Here is a 9,157-nt window from a genome sequence, read left to right as displayed (position 1 = left end):
ACCTGTCTGTTTATTGATCAGCTTTCTACCCAACTATCTATCCATCCTTCCATCCCTCTTTTTTACTTCTTATCTTTTAGATAACATTTTCAAAATGATGTAGTGAATAGAGAATGAGAACTTAATGATACAGTGGTTTAAGGAAATTTCTTTTGTAATTTCTGGCAAGTCCCAACAATTCTGACTTTTGGTTTCTTTTTCCCAGTGGTAGAGGAGACAAATGCCAGTTTTGAAATCTGGAATACTGCAGGCAATTGTGTCTTAAGTATTATGTCAGGATATCCTCCAGGCCAAATGTCCAGGTCTGGGGCATGAACCTGGCATACAATGTAGATTTCTGTGTTTTTTGGGCAACAGCTACATTGTCTGCTGGGTTTCAGGCTACCTGGAAGCATGTTCTCCATTGGTCATTTCATCAGTACTGCACCTGTAATGTTTCTGAATAATTATTTTCCAGAAGGCATAAGCTGTGCCATAAAAGCTGATCACCTTGGCAAAGAATGACTTCCTTATGATTTCAACCAAAATACATGCCAGCCTAGTAAATTGAAAGCATCTGAAACAAGGTATAATGCCATCCTTCCTTCTCCCTGCCTCAACTCTCCAAGATTAATCATTCACATTAAATATTTGTCAGAATGCATAGCACCAGTGATCACACTGCCCTGCTCTGTTGCCATTCCTCATTGTGGATGCTCACTCACCTGCCGGATCTGGTTTATTTTTGTTCTCCCTTTATCGTAACCTTTTTTTTTTTTTTAAAGATTTATTTAATTGAAAGGCAGAGTTACAGAGAGGCAGAAGCAGAGAGAGAGATCGATCTTCCATCCGCTGGTTCACTCCACAGATGGCCACAATGGCCGGAGCTATGCCGATCCGAAGCCAGGAGCCAGGAGCTTCTTCAGGGTCTCCCACGCAGGTGCAGGAGCCTAAGAAGCAGCTGGGCCATCTTCTACTGCTTTCCCAGGCCATAGCAGAGAGCTGGACTGGAAGTGGAGCAGCCAGGTCTCGAACCGGCGCCCATATGGGATGCTGGCATTGCAGGCAGCGGCTTTAGCCACTACGCCACAACACCGGCCCCTATCATAACTGCTTCTTAAGTTTTGTGGATGAACCTTGGTCCCACTGGAATCTAAATCTCTCATTCTGCCCCAGCATCCTGCCCTGAAAGTGAACTTTGGAATTCAGGGAAGCTGGGGTTTTTATCATTGTTCACCTTCACCTATGAAACTGGGAGAACAGCTTTCTCGTGGAATTACGGAGAACTTGTAATGTTGAAACACCTGTTTGTGGCAGAAAGGGAACAAGAGAATGGAGAAAGCTTCTGGGAAACAAGTTTTACACAATACATTGTATTTACCTACTCTTGATAACTTGAATCCTATAGAATGTTTTAAAAGCTAACAATTGAAACTGTTAAACTCTCCATAATAACATTCCTTAAAAGAGAATTTATGAACTCTTGGTTACATGAACTGGAGATATTTAGTAAGAAATCATGTATTTTAAGTCAATATGAATTAACAGATTTGAAATAGAAAATATGCATGTGGACCGCAAGGATAAATGTCTGCGGGTCATAGTTGATTGTAGTAATACAAAGGTGTTTTTGCCACCCCCTGCCGAGTTCAATAAAAATAAAGCCTGGGAGCTTTTGAAAGATTCTACTGTGTGTGTCTCTTTGTTGCCAATCCATCAATCAGTTCCATCGTCTGAGCTGTACCTGAGTCACCTGGCCTTTGTGCCCTGGGAAGAGAAAGTCATTCCATTTCAAGAGTGATAAATGGATCTGTGTAGCATGGTTGGTTATATTTAAGAAGCCGTAATTATCGAAGGAGCAGTTTTTCTTCTTCCATCTCCACTCCCGTACTTCTGATAGTTGTTGAGCCCCTTTGCTTATCGTTAGCTAACAGTGGCACTAGGTGGTCAGGTGTGAAGGGCTCCCTAGTTCCATGGACACACTTTCTTTTCCCTCTGCAGTCTGATGTCCCAATATTGAACTGAGCCCAAAGCAAGGTTGTGATGCTGTGATACCATGAGACATACGCGCTCAGTGATGTTTGTCCTCAGTTCCTGACAACTCTTGTACGTTTCGTGAGTGAGAAGGATACTAGGAGCGCCTTTTGTTTTAATATTATTTGGTCTTGGTCCCCAGTTCCTGACATAAGAATTTCTAAGACTTTTGGACTCTCCAGAGGGATGAGTCTCTTTTTGTATGCGAATGAGATGGCAAATGTCTGAGTGTACCTAGGTAGCTTCAAGGTGGGGCCTAGTTGTCAGAAGACTAAGTTGTGTGTAGAGGATTGGAACATTCACATGCATACATACACACAACATACACACTGACCTTAGGAGACTGACTTAATGCTTTCTTTGTCCATTCTTGCTGCTATAACAAAGCATCAAAAACTGGATAGCTTATAGAGAAATAACTTACTTTCTCATGGTTCTGGAGGCTGGGGAATACAAGATAAAGCTGCCAGGATTCAGTTTCTGGTGAGAGCCTTCTTGTTATGTCTTGCATGGTAGAGGGGCAAAAGAGGGATAAACACTGTTCTCATAGAGCCAAAGAGCGAGAACCCACTTTCCAAAGCCATTCCCCAAGACCCCTGACCCCATCCATGAGGTTAGAGCCCCCGTGACGTAATCACCTTTTGGAGTGATTTAAGTTTCAACTATGCATTTTGGAGGACATGTTCAGACCATAGTATTTTACCGCTGACCCCCAGAATTCATCTCCTCACATGCAAAATATATTCATTTGATCCCAATAGCTCCAAATGTTGGGGCTGTCTAAGCCCTAGCTCAAGAATCTAAAGTCCAGAGTTCTCATCTAAATCACACATTGTTGATACTCAAGATTCATTCTGAGGCACATTGCTTTTCAGTTGTGAACCTGTAAGACCAAACAAGTAATGTACTTCCAAAATACAATGGTGGGCCAGGTATAGGATATACATTCCCTTTCCAAAAGAAGACAATAGGAAAGAAGAAAGGAGTAACAGGTCCAAGTGAGTCCAAAATCCGACAGGACAAGCAATGTTAAATATTATGGCTCGAGACACTGGGTTGGAGGTGGGGTCCCCAAGACCACAGGAACCCTGCCCCCCCACCACCACCAAGCTTAGTTTGACACAGCCCATAGAGCAGCTTTCATGGGTTGGAGTTGGGTGTCTGCAGTGTTCTCAGACTAGTATTGCACTCTATGCAGTGTAGTATTCATGGAGGGAGCATGTAATGTGCAACCCTCTGCCCTGAATGGAGCAGGAGACTGGAAAATGAAGAAGGAAACTCCATATAAGCACAAAAATTTAGGGGCTAGTGGGTTTAGTGGTGCAACAGGTTAAGCCACTTGCCTGCAATGCCAGCATCCCAAATAGGCACCAGTTTGAGTCCTGGCTGCTCCACTTCCAATCCAGCTCCTTGCTAATGCCCTGGAAGAGCAGTAGAAGATGGCCCAAGTGTGTGGGCTCTTGTACCCGTGTGGGAGACCCGGATGGAGTTCCTGGCTCCTGCTTCATCTTGGCTCAGCGCCATGTGTTGTGGCCATTTGGCAAGTTAACTAGTGAATGAAAGATTCTCTCTCCAACTGCCTCTCAAGTAAAATACATAAACTTTTCTAACAAAAACCTCAACGATGGGCATTGGGTACAGTGGGTTAAGCTGCCGTTTGGGACACCCACATCCCATATTGAAGTACCAGTTTGAGACCCGGTTACTCTACTTTCAACCCAGCTTCCTCCTGATGCATCCTGGGAGGCAGCAGATAGATAATGGCTCAAGTTCCCTGCCTCGCATATGGGAGACCTGAATTGAGTTCTTGGCTCCTGCCTTCAGTCTGACCCAGTGTGGGTTGTTGAAGGCATTTGGGAAGTGAACCAGTGGATGGAGGATCTGTTTTTGTCACTCTGCCTTTCAAATAAACACTACAAAAAGAATAAAAGCTTTTTAAGGCAGCTCACAATATGGGATTGCAGACTGGGGTGGCTGGTGTTCCAGGTGTAGTTGCAGCAAGTCACCCAGTGATAGAAGAGGCAAGGTTGTATACATTTACAAATGAATGGAGAGTTGAAGGTTGGAACTTGTGTTAAGAGCAATCCTTCACCATTCTTTAAGGATACTCCCTTGGGTGTCCTGCTGGACTGTTCAACCTTACCAGAAAGGCTTGTGATAGCACTTAAACGTTATGGCTAGAGAGTGCTGCCAGTTAGGCTGACAGGTGCTCAGTGGTCAGTGTCCTTCCAAGAGACAGAGCCAGACTCAAAATAGCTTACTAGGGTGTATTGTTGTACCAATGGCTCTACACTCAGGGGGTCTCAGGGGCAGCCCCACTGTCATAGTTAGCAGGGACATTTCCCCAGCAGGGACAGTCTGGTGGCCTCACCTCTTTCACAGTTGGTGGCCCGGGCCCAGGACTCTGAGCAATTGTTTGAAATCTAGGGCGTGGGGAGGGCTAGGCATGCCTCCACAGCTTGTGCCCTCTATGTGCCTGCAGAGTTAGCACCACATGCACTATTCCAAGGTTTATGGCCTGTTCCTTCCAGAGTGGTGATGCCAGCCACACCTGGGCCCACTTGTGCCATCGCTGTGGTGGATGAGGAGCACTGTACCAGAATGCATGGAGCAGAGACTTAAGGTGACACTGGGCAGTAAATGCTGATGTCGTGTGGGCACATTAGGCCTCTCCTTTCACATGGGATGTGTCTCCCAGGCCTTGCTACCTCGGGCTTGTGATAGGAAAGGCAGCATTGATGGTCCAGGAAATGTCTTCAGGATTACTTTCCCATTGTCTTGATGATTAACATTTGACTCATCTCCTTACTAAACTGTAACTAGGTCATGCCTTTGCAACCTGGCCAGGCTGAGAATTTTCTAAATCTTTAAATTCTGCTTCCATTTTTAATAATGAATTCCATCTTCCATTCATGTTTCTCTTCTCACATTTCACTCGAAGCACTCAGGAGAATTCATGGCACAACATGAACAATTTTCTTAGTTTATTGATCTTAACCTCTGCCTTCCACAAAATACTAGAGCATGAAGGTAATTCAGGCAAGTTCTTTGGTCCTTTGTAAAAAGGATGGCCTTTCCTCTAATTTGAAATCAAATGATCTTCATTTCCTTCTAAGATTTCATCAGAATGGCCTTTACTGTGCACATTTCTACTAAAATTCTTTTTTGTTGAATGAATTATTTTGTTTATTTGAAAGACAGAGAGAGAGAGAGAGTCTTCCATCTGCTGGTTCTCTCCCCAAATGGCCATGACAGAAAGGGCTGGGCCAGGCCAAATCCAGGAACCTGGAACTCCATCCTGGTCTCCCTTCTGGATGGCAGGAACCCAAGGACTTGGGCCATCTTCTGCTGCTTTCCCAAGCACATTAGCAGGGAGCTGGATTGGAAGCAGAGCAGCTGGGCCTTCTACTAACATTCTGATCACACCCATTTAGATAATCTCTAAAAAAAAAAAAAAAAAACTGAAGCTGTCTCTATAGCTCTCTTCTGAGCCCTCACCAGAACTGCTCTGAATGCTCCATTCAGTGCAATGTAGACATTTTCCAGCCAGCTCCTTCCACATCTTCCATCTTCTACCTATCATGCCGTTCCAAAGCTGCTTCAGCATTTTTAGGTGTTTGTTGTAGCAATACCCTGCCTCTCTGGTGCCAATCCGTGTTTCAGTCTGTGCTGCTATAGTGAAGTCTGTGCAACTGGGAAATTTATAAGCAATAGAAGTGTATTTTCTCACAGTTTCAGAGGTCAGGAAGTCCAAGATCAAGTCACTGGCGTTTGGTGTCTGATGAGGGCCTTCTTGCTGTGTCCTCACATGGTGGAAGGTGAAAGGGCAAAAAGGGACAAGTGCTGTGTCCTTAGATGGCTGCAAAGCAGAAGAGAAAGTGCCTCCTCCTTCAAACCCTTTTGTAAGGGCTCATCCCATCCCTCGTGACTTAGTCATCTCCTAAAAGTTCTCCCTCTTGGGACTATAACATTAGGAATTAAATATCTTTTTAAAAATATTAACAGATTCACTGATTTTATTTGACAGGCAGAGACACAGATAGGGCTCCCATCCGTTGGTTCACTCTCCAAATGCCTACAACAGCTGGGGCTGGTCTGGACCAAAGACAGGAGTCAGAAACTTGATTCAAGTCTCCCACATGGGTGGAGGGGAGCCTACTGCTTGAGCCATCACCACTGCCTCCTAGGCTGCATGTTAGCAGGAGGCTGGAATGTGGAGTGGAGCCAAGACTTGAGCCCAGGCACTCTGATGTGGGATGCAGGCATCTCAAGTTGGGGCTTAACTTCTACACCAAATGCCTGCCCTGTGATTCAGTTTCAACACATGAATTTGAAGGGGCACATTCAGACCACAGCACTCACTGATGTCCAATGATTTAAGCAGTCACGTGTATGTAATGAAACTCCCAGAAAGTACCCAAAACCATGAGGTTCAGAGACCTTCAGGGTTAGTGAATACATAGAGGTGGTAAGAAGGGTGACAACCCCTACAGAGGACATGGAAGCCTAGCACCTCTTCCCACACACCTTGCCCTTATACATCACCTCCATTTGACTCTTCTTGGCTTGTATCCTTTATAACATAGCAGGAATAGTAACCAAATTATGTCTCTTAATACGGTGTCATGTTCTAGCAAGTTCTATCAAGACAGGAGGTAGTCAGGGGAATTAGCCAGTCAGAAGTACAAGTGGCCAGAGACCTCTGAACTGTCATCTGAAGCAGGGGCAGTCTTGTGGGGCTGGGCCCTTACCTTGCCCAACCTAATGCTAACTCCAGGTAGATTGTGTCAGAATTGAATTGAATTGCAGGGCATCCAGCTGGAGTCAGAGAACTGGTTGGTATGGGAAAAACACCTATAAATTTGGTGTCAGAAGTGTTGTGAGTGAAAACAGGAGAGAAAGGTGCAAATGGCTGGGGACTTGTTCTCTCACTTTTTCTCGAGGTATTTTCCCTCATTCTGTAGGACCCAGAAAGGCATGGACTCTAGTTTGTTGGCTCCTGCTAGAAGAGGCACAGTAACCTGGTGGCTAGATGTTTATTTTTTAACTTTTCATTTTAAAATAATTTTGAAAGTACTGGTAGAAAATTAAAATAGTACTGCTACTTTGGAAATGTTTGACAATTCATGAAAAAATTAAACAGTTACTGTATGATTGAGAAACTCCACTCCTGGATATATACTCCAAAGAATTGAAAATAGGTAAGCAAACAAATATATGGACAAACATGTTTATAATAACACTGTTCCTGTTCACATTTGGCAAAAGGTAGAAGCAACCCAAATGATGAATAGTAAACAAAATGTGTTATATACACACCCTGAAATATTATACAGCCATGAAAGGAATGAAATATTAATTGACACAACATGGATGAAACCCAAAAATATTAGGCAAAATGAAAGATGTCAGACACGAAAGGCCATATGTTGTTTCTTCCCATTTATGTGAAATGTCCAGCATAGGTGAATCTATACAGATAGGGCATGAGTGGCCAACAAAGCTACTAACTATCTTCTTTGTGGAGGAATGGTATGGAATTAATGCTCTGGCAATGGTCATACAACTAAGAATCAAAAGCCAGAAGCGAGAAACTCGAGCCAGGTGTCCCAATTACTTGAGCCACGATCTGCTGCCTCCCAGGGCATACTTTATCAGGAAGCTGGAGTCAGACGCAGAGCCCGGACTTGAACCCAGTCCATAGGCACCTGAAACCAAACACTTGCTCACTCCTGTTCACTTTTATGTTGGATTAGGTTCCTTGTTGACTTGTAAAGAATTCTTTATATACAACTATTCTGGATGTAGACTTTTTGTTATTTTATTGCAATTGATTTTTCTTTCATTTTCTTAATGGCTTCAATGATCAAAAATGTTTAATGTTATCCATTCTATTAATCTTTTCTTTAATAAGTACCTTTAAGGTCTGTTAAAATTGTCCCCTACTTAAAAAGGTGTAAAATTGTCCCCTACTTAAAAAGGTGTATTGTTTTCCCTTTTACATTTAAATGAACAGTTCTCCTGGAATTGAATTTTGTAAATTGGATGTGTTTGATATCAAATTTCATTGTTTTTAATATAGGGATTTACAGTTTATCCAATATTATTAAAAAGACTTTCCCCCACTCTTCAGTACCACTTTGATAATAAATCAAGTGTCCATAGATATGTGTCTATTTCTGGGAAATGTATCTATTTTATTGGTCTATCTCATTATTCTTGTGCCGGTACCACACTGTCTTTATTATTGTAGCTATGTAAATTTTGATGCACAAGAGCTGGTGTTTTTTCGTATTGCTTTAGATGCTTTGGCTTTTTGCATTTGTGTCATAAATTTTGGAATTTATTCTAAGTTTTGATGAAAAGGATATTAATTGGAATTGTAATTAAGTTTGTGAGATTTGATATCTATACTATATTGTCTTCTAATAAATAAATATTAAGATCTTGCCATTGGGTTAGGCCTCTAATTTCTCACCATGTTTCCTAGTTCTCTGTGTGAAGCTTTCACTCTTCATTCATTAGGTTCATTCTCAGGTATTTGATTTTTTGTGATGCTACTATAAAAGGTAGTAGATTGTTCTAGTATAGAAATGCAGGAATTTTTTTTTTTTTTACTTTGTGTCCAGCAATTTATCTTAAACTTATTTGTTAATCCTAAGATTAGAGATTTTGTTGGACTTTCCTCTATATACAAATTATATCTATAAATTCATTCTTTTCTAATCTTTGTAATTTTTGTTTTGTTTTTTGTTTTTTTGACAGGCAGAGTGGACAGTGAGAGAGAGGAACAGAGAGAAAGGTCTTCCTTTGCCGTTGGTTCACCCTCCAATGGCCGCCGCGGCTGGCGCGCTGCGGCCAGCGCACGACGCTGATCTGATGGCAGGAGCCAGGTGCTTATCCTGGTCTCCCATGGGGTGCAGGGCCCAAGCACTTGGGCCATCCTCCACTGCACTCCCTGGCCACAGCAGAGAGCTGGCCTGGAAGAGGGGCAACCGGGACAGAATCTGGCGCCCCGATCAGGACTAGAACCCAGTGTGCCGGCGCCGCAAGGCGGAGGATTAGCCTAGTGAGCCGTGGTGCCGGCTAATCTTTGTACTTCTTTATTTTGTTTACTAATTGTACTGTGTTGAATAGAAGAGTG

At 43.0% G+C, this 9,157-nt stretch overlaps 1 non-coding gene across 1 annotated transcript; it reads left to right on the top strand.

Annotated features, from left to right (window-relative positions):
- The first annotated feature begins 315 nt into the window (after positions 1–315).
- On the top strand, positions 316–378 carry MIR221 (microRNA mir-221). Its single transcript, NR_162593.1, has one exon. It is a non-coding gene; the product is annotated as a microRNA mir-221 (primary transcript).
- Positions 379–9,157: the final 8,779 nt, after the last annotated feature.

Source organism: Oryctolagus cuniculus, chromosome X (genome assembly GCF_964237555.1).
Source record: "Oryctolagus cuniculus chromosome X, mOryCun1.1, whole genome shotgun sequence".
In the NCBI taxonomy this organism is placed as follows: domain Eukaryota; kingdom Metazoa; phylum Chordata; class Mammalia; order Lagomorpha; family Leporidae; genus Oryctolagus; species Oryctolagus cuniculus.
This window is presented reverse-complemented; position numbering and strand designations above follow the sequence as displayed.